The following is a 15,986-nucleotide window of genomic DNA, read 5'->3' on the forward strand; positions in this document are numbered from 1 at the left end:
TTTATTTATTTTTTAAACACAATTTCCTGCTTTCTGCTGTTGGAGAAACAGTCCCCTTTTTAAAATTTTTAGCTGACACTGTCTGTTCTTTTCGTATAAGAATTTTGGATGCTTACAGGAAGTATGCTTTGCACAATATAGAGCAAGGACAAAGTCTGAAGTCAAAGGTGTAAGTTAATGCAAGAGATCCTTTTGAACTAATATTCTGAAAAGGCAATTTGTTCATTGATCTTCTGAAGGCATCATTCTGTTTAACAGAAAGAAAGGCTTACTTACAACAGCTTTTAGATCAGAAAACCTAATCAGTCCCTAAAGATATGGAATGAAACTATACAAATGCTCGCTCAAACTTTTCATTGTTCTTGTGCTGAAGGAAAGCTGGTGTGAGTTCAACAGATACCCAACTGGATGAAGTGTTGTACAAAGAATTACTAATTTCTAACCAATGAACTCCACTCTTTCTGCAACTTTTGCTGTAGAATGGGGGGCGGGGGGGGGGGGGGAAGGGAAATGCTTATAGGTAGGGTAAATGGTATTCACGAGGAATCTTTATGACATTCCAGTTTTTAGGGGTTTTAGACTAGCATTGACTTCTGCAAGAGATCACTTCAAAATCCAGTAGGGTACACATGCTTTGAAACCTGGAGATTCCTCAGCAGAAGTGCAGTATGTTTGCCCTATTCTTGTTCTCTTAAACCTGCTTTCACCGTGTCCAGGAATAAATTCATGATTAGGTGGAATTTTTTTTTTTTTTTCAGACTAAATACAGCTTTTCTTATTCTGTGCCGCTCATATTTCTAAACACAGAAAACAGTTTCTGAAGATTAAGCAAACTGATCAAAGCAGTTGCAAATATACTGACACTGTTGCGTTGTTTCTGAAAACTGTTTTTGCAATTCCAAGTATGAAGACTGTTCAAAGCTTATCTATCCTTTATAGTAGATTGGGTTTTAATTTTTTTCATGATGTATAATCTAAAATCTTTTTCTCAAAATTTTAAGCCTATTGCACTTAAGCTATAGAGAATTGTGGAAAGAGCTTAGCTCCCTTAAACTGTGCCATATATTTGAAGATGATTATATCACCACTCTGTCTTTTCGTATCTCAAGAAGTACCCTCATTTTTTTTTTTTTTCCTAGTAGTCTTATGTAGATATGTAATCCGTTTCATTCTTTTATTCTGAAAACAAACTGACTGGTCTATACACTCCACATTCTGATTTGCAATGTCTAAAAGATGGTGGATGCTGTTTATGAGATTACATCAGTAGAAAGTATGTCAGCAACAGTTCAGTGTACAAAGTCCACCTATCCTTATAGCTATATAATATCACTGTGTTTTGTTGCTTTTGTTTGTTTGTTTTTAAGATTAAAGGGTATTAGATGTCTGAATACTGTTCTTTATGTGTGGTTGGTAGCACAATGTAAAAGGCTTTCAAACTACCCCAACAATGCTGTGCTGAAAGTCTTTTATTGAAGTGTGTTTATGCATGCTGAGGGATAATCTTAGAACTTTTATGTGTCTGATGTATCTGGGCATATGGCAGTGCTGCACCAACTTCAAGAGTGAAAGGAGCTTACCTATACCAACTCAGTACTTGATCTGGCCTTTTTAAAATGCCTACTGCTTATCTAAACCAGCTTGTTTGGATCAGATGTTTATGAAGTACTGTTTTATGTCATTTAGATGTAGTTTTCAGAAAATAGTAGTTAGAGAAGACTCAGCTAAACAACTTCTCCTGCTGAAGCGATACTTGAATTTAATTGGCCACATCTTACCTGAGTGCAGCATGCATGTTTGCTGAGCTTTTCTGCAAAAATTTTCATCTGAAAAAAAAAAGATTAGCAGGTTGATGTTTCCCCTTAGACTTTTCCCCTAGATGAGATGGAATATCCTTCTCTGGAGATATTCAAGGTCTGTTTGGATGCCTACGTGGGCAGCCAGGAGGCTCTGAGGAACCTGCTTTGGCAGGGGGGTTAGACCCGATGCTCTTTCGAGGTCCCTTCCAACCCCTACAGTTCTGTGATTCTGTGATTCTGTGAAAGGGGTGATCAAAAGACTTAGCTATAGCTCACTGATTGAAGGTTTGTGCATCATTTAATGATTTGCATTGAATTCTTTTTCTGAATTTTGCAATTTTAAGATTTTTTTTTCTTTCTTCTGTTCCCCAGATAAGAGATGTTACTCACCACATTTTCAACTTGAGTGTTCTCTGTAAATACAGAGGCCTTAGATTTCGTGGCAGGATTAGAACCATTTGGTAAAATAAAGTAAATATGAAGAAAACAGGGTTCTAAATTAAATGTGAATAACTACATGTGCTGTACATCTATAAGCAGGACACAGGTTCTGTAGCTTTGTTCAATGCAAGCTGGTACATAACAGCATTAAGAGATTTTAGTTCATTTTCCCAGAGAGGCTATGATAGCAGAGCTTATTTGCCTGAGCTGCTGTGGTGCTTCTGATTCCAAAGGTCGAGACCATTCCAGTATGGTCTCTACTAACATAATACAGAAATATCTGAGCTCCAGTGTGCAGTATTAACGTAACTAAAATGTTTATAGTCTTCTGGATATAAACAGCAAAGAATGATTAAGATTTTAACTGATGACCTAGACAGCTCTAGCTGTCATTAAGAAAATCCCTTAAATTCACCTGTTTTGATGTAAGTTTCAAGAAAGGTAAAGGTAAAAGTAAAGTAAGATATATGCCAGAAGTTGATCTTTGTTTTTTTTTTTTTTTTTTTTTTTTGTTTGCTTGTTTTTAAATATATAGATATATATATAAAGATGTGTTGTTCTTTTAAATTTGAATGTGAAAAGTACGTTTTCCATAGTGGAGATGCACCTGTTTTCAGTACGTATGAAACTGAAATATCTTCCTCAATTTATAACACTAGATAATTTTCTGTCCATTTGCATGGCTAGATAGAATTACTAAGTCCCCAAACAAAATTGTTCATAAAGTATTGAATTTTAAATAAAATTAAAAATTAACAGTTTTTTTTTTGTCTTCTTTCTCAAATTGTTAAAGGCAAAATTCTGATTAAAATAGTCAAGATGTAAAGGCTTTTATTTTTCTCTGATTCACAATCTAGAATTTTAACCACACAGTTCTTCCAGAACAAGAAAGTTTTAGGGTTTTTCCTAACTAGATTTAGAATATCTATTTGGGTAATGTTGCAGTTGTCACTGTTATGTCACCTCAGTGAACTTTTGAGTATGAGGAGTGTTATTGGTTTCTGCAGTAAAGTAACTGCTCAACACTCCTTATGCCAATGCATGAGACTTGTCTTGAATATGAGATTTTAGAGCAAAATTCTGTTGAAACTTTTTTTTTGTTTGTTTGTTTGTTTTTTTTTTTGTTTTTTTTTTTTTTTTTCACAGCAAATGCACAAGTTTAGTTTTCGGTAGCATGCATCTAGTTTTGGAAAGTATTCTCTAGTGAGCAAAAGCCAGAGAAAGTTATCACAGTACTGGCAATATATTTCATCACCTTTTATTGCAAATTTATCCATTTGGGGAGAGAGGGGATGGGGGAAGGGAAGAGGGTGCTGACAAAGCAACAAAATAGTTGCATGTAGCAAAATGAAGATTTTCTATCTCAAAAATGCTGAAAGTTTCACTCTTCCCGTGACATGTAAATGTTACCTGTATGTGACTCACCTTCTGAGGGTGGTGATGGTGTCTCCAGGTCACTTGGAGAAACATGAAATGAAATGGAGGGTCCTACCTCCAGGAAACTGTGAAATGAAGGGGAAGGTGAACCCCCTTGTGAAGGTATTCACAGGTGGACGTGGGAAATACTGAGTAAATGAAGCACATTATTGTCTTTTATTGAACCATGGATAGTTCCAAGTTCTCCCTCTGTCCCTCCCTGCCTTCCTCCTTCCCTTTCTTCTCCCTTTCTTTCCTTCTTACTTTCCTCACTCCTTCTATCCACCCTTTACCAGTGTGTAATGAGTGCTTGCAAAGAGGAATGTTCATCCTAGTGACATCCTTCCAAAGAGGATCACTGTCCAGAAGCAATGTATGTTCCTACAAGTATGTTTTCTGACATAAGTCCTTTGTTACAGGTAGGTAATGATAAGTGGTACTATCAGGTAAAAGGTGACTTTGAACAAAAAGAGGGAGATTTCTCTCTGGGTAGCTCGTTCATGTTCTTGGAAGAGGAAGTGTACTAGCTATGATAACAGCGAGAAAACATAATTCATGTCTAAATAGGTGAACAGGAAAAACTGATGGAATGTGGGTGCCAAGGTTTGCACCCACAAATGCAAAGTGAGGAAAAAAATAGGAGTAAAGTTGCATTGCAGAGAGAAAAGGCAAGAATAGGGTCATAAGTTATTTGGAATAAGCTCAGACTGCACAAAAAAAAGCATGCACCTATGGCACAATTAACAAGAAAGCAGTATTAAAGGTTGCTGTTGGCTGAATGGAAGTTGGCCATCACAGAGTATGCAGTTCTAATGCAAGCCAAAAAGTTGGATGGGTTTGCCATTCCTTAAAAAAGGTATGAGTTCTACAGCATATCATTATCCTGCCAGATAGAAGACAGTGCCATTGTGTATGGAGATGCCTGAAGGCCCAATTCATGGTCACCTGGCAGAAGATAAAGACCCACTGAATTTCCAGTGGCTATGATGACTTTAAAGAGCAATTTCAGCCACCAGAGCAACAGAGGCTAGGCAGTGCTGCTGACAATGCTGTAGCAGTTGTTCCCGGTTTGAAGCAGGGGCAAGCTTATCACAAGAAACAGCTGCTGAAGTTCTGGTACAGATACTTATCAGTATTGTTTACAGCCAGTATGTTTACTGTAAGTATGCTCAAATCACTTCAGCTAAGTATATGTGAAAGCTCAGACAGTGCTGTTATTTCACTGTATACTTTGACTGAGAGCAGGCTCCCTGTGTCAGTCACTGGGTGTCCTGTCTGTGGGCAGGCTCTGCTGGAGCTGACACACCTCCTGAAGTCTGTGGCCCTCACAGTAAACGTTTCAGGTGGTGCCACAGACACCTTGAGTGTAACTATGCTAACTGTGCAGGGCCAACCTGCTGCAGTGCTTGTCCCTTGTTGCCTGCTTCTGGGCTGGAATGGGTGAATTCATCTGGGCAACCAAGCTCAATTTACATAGATGTAAGCTCAGACAGGCAGATGATAACATCTTTTCAAATCTAGATTTGATATGAAGGATCAATCTAGACCTGATTGTTTTATGTCTCGTCTCATCACAATATATCTACTTTCCTCTAGCAACTCCAAGAGATATTCCTGCATGCTACACAGTGTACTAAGAGGAGAAAGTTTGGTTACAAATGATGCATACCTTCTAACTCTTGAATAACTGCACTACTCACAGCTCTGCTTTGTAATACTTTGTAAATGCTAACACATTAATAGTGAAGCTTATGAAAGCTCTTAATTATATGCTTAACTCCTATAGAGATCAACTGGTTTTAACCTGACTAATGCCTCTGCTCAGCTAAGATCTGGAAATATTGTAAATTACTACAGCAATGGTATTCCCCTTTGCAAGAGTAAACTAAGAATATCCAGCTACTGGAAAGCCATTCCCTGTGAGGATACACAGGCAGACACAATGCCCTGCTTATTTCAGTAATTTGTGTCACAGCAAAAATTGATAAACCACAGAGTTTTGACTCACTTTGCAGTAGATGTATTTAAATGATTAGTGGCAACGTACAAAGAATTTGCAAACCACTTTCATCATGTGAATTCAGCAGGTTAGATGCTCCAGTGGACCAAGAAAAGGACCACACATTTGACTTAAAAATATCAATAATATATTTAATGTTTGTATACAATATTGAAAATTCAGCCACGTGCAGTGTTAAATATTATTCACTGTTTTGAATTAAAATAAAAATTAAACCAGCTTTCACTAGGCAATCAAATTCCTTAATATCTTCAAAACTAAACTGATTTGCTTTGAAGGTTCTTGTCTGATATGAGTATATTTAATACAGAAATAAATCTGCATGCATTGGTTAACATTTGTTCTAAGTCTTCCTCAATGTTGCTAATTTTGAAGGTTTTTTTGGCCTTTGATGCATTTGCTTGGAGTAACAACGTTCTGTTTTTACTCTTTTTTTTTTTTTTTTTTTTTTTTTTCCAGACACCCATTCCAATAGTGGCTTCAGCCTTCAAATGTATAAAAATAAATCAATTTTCAAACAAACATCAGAAGTTTCATCCTATTTCCATTTTACCAATTGGATACTGAGACTGTGAGAGACTTATGTGCTGCTACCTTTACTGAGTTAGTTTCAGACTAACTTTAACTTGTAGTTAAACACCTACAGACTGATTTGTCAAGGTGTTGAAGTGTTCCATGTTGAAGTGTTCCATGTTTTAAGTATGTAAAGTATATTTAAGTATGTATGAAAAAAGGGCAATTTTCATTCTGAATGAAGAATTATTTTAACGTTAATGTCTCAACAGCTAATTATCAGAAGATCTGGGGATGGTGGCTTCCAGAGGACACTGTAAAGCCTAGCTACCCTCTGTGCATTTACTCATTGTTGTGTTGTAAGAAGCTTTACAGATCAGAACCAGAATCTTAATTTAGCCAAACAGAAAATAAGAAATAGATAGTGAATTATGAACAGGACAAGTTTTGTGTCAAATAATGTGTTCAGCATCACCTGGAAACTCAGTCTGTTTAGTTCAGTTTAGTTTCCCTTCTTTTTTCCTTTTAACCTTGTAATTAAGTATATAGTTTTTTAATCACCATGCAACCCTAGTTCATTCCAGAAGTGCACTTCATCTAGTATGCTGAACGAGGCATGGTCCTTTGGGAAAAATAGTTTCTGATTATATTAATGAGGACTATTGCAGTACATATGCACAAGGGGTCAACTTTCTCCTGCTATGATTAAAGAAAGGTTATTTATCTTTGGAGAACTGGGTTAGTAATCTGTAGGGAAAAAAAAAAAGAAGGGAAGGGAAGGGAAGGGAAGGGAAGGGAAGGGAAGGGAAGGGAAGGGAAGGGAAGGGAAGGGAAGGGAAGGGAAGGGAAGGGAAGGGAAGGGAAGGGAAGGGAAGGGAAGGGAAGGGAAGGGAAGGGAAGGGAAGGGAAGGGAAGGGAAGGGAAGGGAAGGGAAGGGAAGGGAAGGGAAGGGAAGGGAAGGGAAGGGAAGGGAAGGGAAGGGAAGGGAAGGGAAGGGAAGGGAAGGGAAGGGAAGGGGAGGGGAGGGGAGGGGAGGGGAGGGGAGGGGAGGGGAGGGGAGGGGAGGGGAGGGGAAGGGGAAGGGGAAGGGGAAGGGGAAGGGGAAGGGGAAGGGGAAGGGGAAGGGGAAGGGGAAGGGGAAGGGGAAGGGGAAGGGGAAGGGGAAGGGGAAGGGGAAGGGGAAGGGGAAGGGGAAGGGGAAGGGGAAGGGGAAGGGGAAGGGGAAGGGGAAGGGGAAGGGGAAGGGGCAAGGCAAGGCAAGGCAAAGGAAGGAAGGAAGAAGGAAGGAAGGAAGGAAGGAAGGAAGGAAGGAAGGAAGGAAGGAAGGAAGGAAGGAAGGAAGGAAGGAAGGAAGGAAGGAAGAAAGAAAGAAAGAAAGAAAGAAAGAAAGAAAGAAAGAAAGAAAGAAAGAAAGAAAGAAAGAAAGAAAGAAAGAAAGAAAGAAAGAAAGAAAGAAAGAAAGAAAGAAAGAAAGAAAGAAAGAAAGAAAGAAAGAAAGAAAAAGAGGATGAACTTGGGAACAGTTAAATTCATTATTGTTTTGGAATCTTTAATTAGAGGTTTTGTTTGTTTGTTTTTTTTTTCCCTGAGAGAAAGGGGACTTCTTTGAGGGCAGAACATAAAAGGTGGTTTGGGAAGAGTAGTCAGTTTTTGTAGTGTGCATTCCCTAGGTTTCAATATACCTAATTCTCCTAGAGAAACTAGTTCTGAATTCATTTGCTTTGAATAACCTGTAGATACAGGTTATTCAACCTGTATCAAAGCTGTATCTACAAGGTGCAGGAATTATCCAGAATTCTGTAGTTACTACTTAACAGTGGGAATTTAGTTCCTGGCAGACCAGTAGGTTGAAGGAACCATTTAACTGATAGGAGTACATTTTTAATTCTGTCTGAGGATATGTTTGACACCAGTTTGTAACAAATACATGTCATTTATCTGGATTGCTGTGGTACAGCTATTTGTTCTGTGTGTTTTCTTCTCTATCACTTTCTCTGTTTATCTGTAAAAATAAAAAAATTGATTCCTATATTATGTTTATGAGAGGAATCTTAAGATGCCACAAGCCTGCTGGATGAGGCTGTTGATGTAGTCTACCTAGACTTCAGCAAGGCCTTTGACAAGGTCTCCCAGAGTATTCTCCTGGAGAAGCTAGCAGACCATGGCTTGCACAGGTACACTCTTTGCTGGGTTAAACACTGGCTGGGCAGCCAAGCCCAGTCAGTGGTAGTGCTGGAATGAAATCCATCTGGTGATTGGTCACCAGTGGTGTTCCCCAGGGGTCAGTGTTGGGGCCCATCCTCTTTATTATCTTTACTGATAATTTGGATGAGGGAATTGAATGCACCCTCAGTAAGTTTGCAGATGACACTAAGTTGGGGGTAAGTGTCAATCTGCCAGAGGTAGGAAGGCCCTGCAGAGGGACCTGGACAGGATGGGTCGATGGGCAGAGGCAAATAGGATGAGGTTCAACATAGCTAAGTGCCAGGACCTGCACTTGGGCCACAACAACCCCATGCTGCACTAAGGGCTTGGGGCAGAGTGGCTGGAAAACTGTGCCGAGGAAAAGGACCTGGGAATGCTGATTGATGCTCACCTGAACATGAGCCAGCAGTGTACCCAGTTGGCCAGGAAGGCCAACGGCATCCTGGCCTGTGTCAGGAATAGTGCAGCCAGCAGGACCAGGGAGGTGATCATCCCACTGTGCTCTGCTCTGGTGAGGCCACACCTCGAGCACTGTGTTCAGTTTTGGGCCCCTCAGTACAAGAAGGACATCGAGGCCCTGGAATGTGTCCAGAGCAGGGCTATGAAACTGGTGAGGGGCCTGGAACACAAGTCCTGTATGGAGCATCTGAGGGAACAGGGTTGCTTAGTCTGGAGAAGAGGAGGCCCCAGGGTTGCCCAGGGAGGTGGTGGAGTCACCATGCCTGGGGGTGTTTAAGGATGTGGTGCTTAGGGACGTGGTTTAGTGGGTGACTTTGGTAGCAGGGTGATGGTTGGACCAGATGATCTTGGAGGTCTTTTCCAGCCCTAGTGATTCCATGATTTTAAGGCCTTACTTACGGTTCACCACAAATACAGTAACAGACTAAGAGCTTAGAAACTAAGCAGGAGAAAAAGACAACTGGTAATAGACAAAAGTGTCTTCATTTTACAAAAAGGTGTGGTGTCAACTACCACCTTTGCCACATAGTTTGCATCAGATTGTGCACACCAGAAACTGATATTCTAACTAACTGCTTGTAAATTTTCACTTAAAAAATGAGAACAGAAGCATTCCTTTTTATGGTTCATATTAGCGAATAATAAACAGTTGTAACATCTTTATTTAAAGGTCAGTTTTAAGCAAGGTATCTTTTCAGGGGATGTCTTTTTATGGAAAGGTGCATCCTACTTACCATGTCACATAAATTATACAGTTGGGCTTAATCTTGCTCTAGTAAGGTAGAATCTGTTGAATCTATATCAAGCATAATTATGTGTAGATAAAGAATGAAACATGAGAAAAATAAAGGGCAATTTTCATTCTGAATGAGGAATTATTTTAACCTTAATACCTCAACAGTTAACTAACAGGAGGTCTGGGAATGGTAGCTTCCAGAGGACTCTGTAAAACCTAGCCACTCTCTGTGCATTCCTTGGTCTGAACAAGTTAAAGGACTAGCTGGTGACCAGGGAGTGATCTCTTCAGGTATCTCTAGGTAGTTATGTGTAGGAGACATAACTACCCATGTTTGGTGAAAAAATAAATAAATAAAATAAAATAATAAAATAAATAAAGGAGAACTTAGCTTACCAGATTTCCATTTATATATCTTAGTGTAATACAGTAATACTGGAGGGTTGGGCTGAGAGGAACCTCATGAAGTTCAACAAAGGCAAGTGCATGGTCCTGCACCTAGGGAGAAACAATCCCAAGCACCACCACAGGCTAGGGGCTGATCTGCTGTAGAGCAGCTCTACAGAGAAGGACCTGGGAGTCCTGTTGGACAGCAGGCTGACCACAAGTCACCAAGAAGGCCAATGGTATGCTGGGCTGCTTTTGGAAGAATGTTGCCAGCCGGTCAAGGGAGGCGATCCTCTCCTTCTGCTCAGCCCTGGTGAGGCCACATCTGGAGTATTGTGTCCAGGTTTGGGCTCCCCAGTACAAGAAGGACACAGAACTACTGCAGTGAGTCCAGAGGAGGTCTACTAAGATGATGAGTAGACTGGAGCACCTGTTGTACGAGGACAGGTTGAAGAATGCTGGGCCTGGAAAGGAGAAGACTGAGAGGAGACCTTATCAATGTGTATAAATATCTGAGGGGAGGGTGCTGAGAGGATGGAGCCAGTCTCTTTTCTGTTGTGCCCAGTGACAGGATGAGAGGCAATGGGCACAAACTGAAGCACAGGAATTTCTGGCTGAATATGAGGGAGCACTTCTTTACTGTGAGGGTGACTTTGCGCTGGGACAGGTTGCCCAGAAAGTTTGTAGAGTCTTCTCTGGAGATATTTAAAGCCTGCCTGGATGCCATCCTGTATAATGTTCTCTGGTTGATTCTGCTTGGCAGAGGTTTGGACTAGATGAGGTTCCTTTCCAACCCCTGCCATTCTGTGATTCTGTTCTGTGGTTGGTCATACCGGGTTGAACGTGGACAGGTGTGACAGTAGAGGAAGACTGAATGAGGGCAGCTGAAACTGAAAAGTGTTTGCAGCAAATGAAGGGGCAGCATTAGATCTCCCTCTGCCAAAGGTCCTGAAAGATATTTGGATCCTTCACAAGGGGCAAACAAGCTCCATTGATTTCAGTGCTTGTGTCTTATAGGCCACAGCTGCATCAGGAAATAGAAGATAGCCAGGGATTAGTTAATGGCTTAACCTGCTGAACCTAGATTGAGTCTCTGAAAAGGAATGTGTCTACTGAGCTCCACCTTGCAAATCAGCAGAAGTTTGTGGAACATTACAATGTATATTTGTTCTTACTTTGAGTCACTTTAATGTTCAGTGATTTACATATATTGACTTGGCAACCAAGATTTCTTCATCTGAGTCCTTTCCCCCTCTCCTTCGTTTCCTTTAATTAAACATTGTGTAATTTTCTGTGGAAATAAAAACTTCCTCCCCCCCTTTTTACTCTCGCTCTACAAACCCTCCCCTTCCCTCTCCTCTTCCTCCTCCCTCCTCCTCCTCCCCCTCCCCCTCAAGAAAACAAAACAAAACAAATCTTTGATTTCCTGTTGTTAAGACGACTAATAGCTTAGAAATTTTAGGGGATGTCCGTGGTCATTTTGTTAGCCAAGTGGCAGCAGTAAGCTCCTAAACATGTATGTTTCAAGGGGGCTCACCAGGCCAGGGAGGGAGGAGTGAGGAGTTCAAGACTCCCTCCTCTAATGCCCTGCTGAGCCAGACCCAACTGCAGGACTCTCAATATCTCATTATTGTTTGCAGTCTCCATTCTTAAGCTGAACATCAATTCTAATTTCATGTTTGTTAACAAGCGGAGTCTCTGACAGATTGCTGCAACTTGACATCAATGCCCCAGAACAATGCTTGTGTTAACTTGCTGCAAGCAGAGGGGAGTAAGTATTGAAGTGAAAGAAAGTACTTTATTCAAAGTTGTCAAGAAGGAAATCAAGCCAGATGCAGCAGCTACTTGACTAAGACCATGAGTTTTCCAAATTCACTCTAGAATTTTCCACAGAACAGTGAATGAATTAATACCAGAAACAAAGCTTTCAAATGTATTTCAGGTATGAATGAAGACAAGAAAAAAAATATTTTCATTACATTTAGATCCATTTTATTTAGAAAATTATCTAACTGAACAGCTGAAGTTATCTTTTTCTAAGAAATAATGTTATTCCTATTTAATAAAACATTAAAATTTAATTGTAACTAAAATTAAAATACTGTATTTTAAATATAGAAATTTTTTAATTATGATAAAAAATCTATCAGAAATGTTGTATGTGTTGTAAAATATACTGCCAAACTTCAAATGAACAATATAACTGCATTTTGGAGAATTTTAGAACAATAAAGTGTGACCTTACATTTCTCCCCCTGACAAAAAGAAAAAAAAAAAAAAAAAACACAACAAAAAACAAAACAACAACAACAAAAAACACCTTTCATAATGTAAGGAAAGTATTTATTTTAAAACACAGCCAATATTGTTTATAAAATGACTCATGATTCACGTAGTATCAATTAGTGGAAAATATTTAATGTGTCTTCACTCTTTCCTGAAACAAATTAGGTTTTTCTTCTGATTTAGGAATGCTTTTGGACAACTAAAGGATGACAAACCCCATTTATTGAAAACTTATGTACTGCAAAAAAATGCATTTTGTTTGCGTTTGTTGTGATTGTTCTCTGCTTTTAAAAACCTATCAATAATTACATCCTTAGTTGTGGTGCTTTTTGTTTGTTTGTTTGTTTTAATGTCTAACTATTAGGAATCTTGGTGAAAACCAATAAGAAGTTCTACTTTTCATGTTTAATTTAATGATCCCCTTAAATGTCCTGTAAATGTTCACTTGAATCCTATTTTGTGTAGTGTGCCTGCTAGTAGGCATGATTTATAACTGACCTATAAAGAAAAGGCTAACACGTCTAAATAAAATTGCAAAAAGCCACAATGCTACCATGATGTGCAGAATGTGTAGAACCATATCCTGTATATTACTGTGTCTTGGATACCATAATTTAAGGAGACTCAGTCAAATTCTCCAAGCTCTGGATTATAAAAGATGTAATTCTCCTAAGAAATCAAGCTGTTCTTACAGAATATCAATGACTTTTCTTCATTAAGATTGTAAATGGCAGTTTCACAGCTTACAAAGCAAGCATTTTTTTCACATAAACTATTTAAACACTATCATCTTCACTTCTATGGTAAAATAAACTGTGCTGGTGCTCATGTTCTGAACTGGTGTTGTCCTCAACATGGAAGTTTTAACCTTTGTTCTTTTATGAATAAATCAGCAATTTAACTCAACAGGTTAAATTGCATGTCTGAGTTAGTAGTATTTCTTTAAAGCAAGCAACCTATACCATGGTAACTGTTGCACCAAGAAGAAGAAGTTAAGCAGACTGTGGGAGAGGTGTATAGCATGCAAAGATAGACAATTCTCAGTAATGAGCTTGATTTTAAGGCTTTCATTTGCATTGAAACTTAATATTTTGTGATGCCCTTTCTCCAACTGATACGTAGACATGACAGAATCCTGCCATTACAGAGTTATAGGTGAATGCAGGGTTCTGGGTCAGTTTAACAGTTCTCTTTGAGGCTGTCAGACCCATCTTCATAATGCAGCAGTAGGTCTTTAGTCTTCCAATATGTTCATACAGACTACGTGTGAAGAATGGGACATCCAACAAGGTGTTTATTGTGCTTCTGAAACAGATAAAAAGAACCATTAAAAATTCAATAACATTGATGTGTCAGAAACATGACCTTGAAGTTAAATATTTTTCACAGAATCACAGAATTTCTAGGTTGGAAGAGACCTCTAGATCATCGAGTCCAACCTCTGACCTAACACTAACAACTCCTCCACTAAACCGTAACACTAAGCTCTACATCTAAATGTCTTTTAAAGACCTCCAGGGATGGTGACTCCACCACTTCCCTGGGCAGCCCGTTCCAATGCCTAACAACCCTTTTGGTAAAGAAGTTTTTCCTCATAGCCAACCTAAACCTCCCCTGGCACAACTTAAGCCCATTCCCCCTCGTCCTGTCACCTGGCATGTGGGAGAACAGACCAACCCCTACCTCGCTACAGCCTCCTTTAAGGTACCTGTAGAGAGTGATAAGGTCACCACTGAGCCTCCTTTTCTCCAGGCTGAACAAGCCCAGCTCCCTCAGCCGCTCCTCATAAGACTTGTTCTCCAGACCCCTCACCAGCTTCGTTGCCCTTCTCTGGACTCACTCGAGCATCTCGATGTCCTTCTTGTAGCGAGGGGCCCAAAACTGAACACAGTACTTGAGGTGCAGCCTCACCAGAGCCGAGTACAGGGGTCATTGTCTTCTCACTGTCAGCTGCTTTATAAAGCACTTTATTAACATCTGTTTTAATTCTTTGTTGTGTGATAATGTTTTTAATTTATAAATATCTATTTTTAAATACTGAAATATTTCATAACGATACATTTTTGGTTCCACCAGGATAGTAAACTGAATTAATAGAAATAAAGTTACAGGAGCTTTGTCATTCATATAAAAGTAGAGAAAAATGCAGTTTTACTTAACATGGATGCAAAGAACTGAGCTTAACTGCCTTTCTGACATTTTAGAAGATCAAATGAGGAAGGCTAAATCAAGCTATAAATTGGAATCATGATAAATTAGGTCTGCTTTAGCCACATTATTCTAAATACATATAAAATAATAATAACATTTTATCATACTGTGCTACTTATCTAAAGAAAAAAAAAAAAGTAGGTTTATAGCCACAAATACATATTTTCATAGTCCTTTTCAGCAGTGTCCAAATCTGAATAACCATGTAAAATTATATTTAAATTCTAACAGTGCACTCCTATTAAAAAAAAAAAAAGATATACCGTTATCTTTTAAATAATGGACTATTGTTTTCAGTTTCCGGTTTTCTTTTGATCTAAGTGCACTGTTATTTTAGAGAACTTTCTTAACTTTATGTTTACTCTGATAAGGTTGATCTTTGAGAACTGTCCATTTCCTCACCAAAGTCTTTCTGTTATAACTGGGAGAACCCAAGTGACCAGTTCCTTTCTTCTGTCAAGATGAATACATTCCATTTCCTCTGCAATTGCTAGAGGTTTGTCCTTGGACTTAATCTTCTATTGTTCTTCTTCTTGTGTGAACTCCTTTTATAAAAGCTGTATCATAAAATATATAAAATTTTATAAAAATTTTATAAAATACTGAATGGAATGTACTGGTGGCTTTACAATCCAAGATGATGGTAGGAATTCATTAAGCACTGTAATAATTCATAAATGACATCATAGCTTGAATACAGATAGTGTTGTATATCACTACTGTATACTAACATTCTTGAATAAAGAATGTATATGAATATGAATATATAATTTAGGCCTCTCTTTCCATAGGAAATATGATTGGATTGATAGAAGATGCAGAACCACCTGAATCTAGGTGGAAGATTTGGAAATTATTTCTGGTACATAGAGCATGAGTGGAATTGGCATTTTAATTTCCTCTTTTTTTGGCTGCAGAGTAGAAGTAGGATAAAAGATGAGAGCAAAAGATAGGAGGTATTGGCATGGGTAGAAAAAAGTGAAATTCTTGGATTTCAGCACCTCTGAAGGTAGAATTCAGAGAGAAAGAAGGTTGGAGAAGTGCAAGAGTGATGGAATATCTAAAGAAAGAGAGGAACCTTACAGCAGAAAATAAATAAATAAATAAATAAATATCAAAGAGAAGACTAAAGCAAAGATGGAAATATCAGCAGATACCATATCAGAATATAAGAAAATATCAGAAGATACTACCATACTTAATATAAGGAGATTTTTCCAGTTTCATCATGGTTGTTTATTACACTGATTCCCCCTTCCCCCCCCCCGCCCCACTTTCTTCAGCATATAATTCATTCTGTGGGCAGCATATCATTTTACAACATCATTTTCATTTCCACATTTAGTGGCATTTCATAGCATTTTTGCAGATCCTGCTTAATTCATATTTTATTATCCATTATCTTTTTCTCTTACCTTACCTCACAGGGTACAGCCTTTATTTATTTATTTATTTATTTATTTATTTATTTATTTGCTTACTTACTTATTTATTTTGTTAGCATAACTTTACC

This window comes from Netta rufina (assembly GCF_964035555.1).
Source record: "Netta rufina genome assembly, chromosome: Z".
NCBI classification, from domain to species: domain Eukaryota; kingdom Metazoa; phylum Chordata; class Aves; order Anseriformes; family Anatidae; genus Netta; species Netta rufina.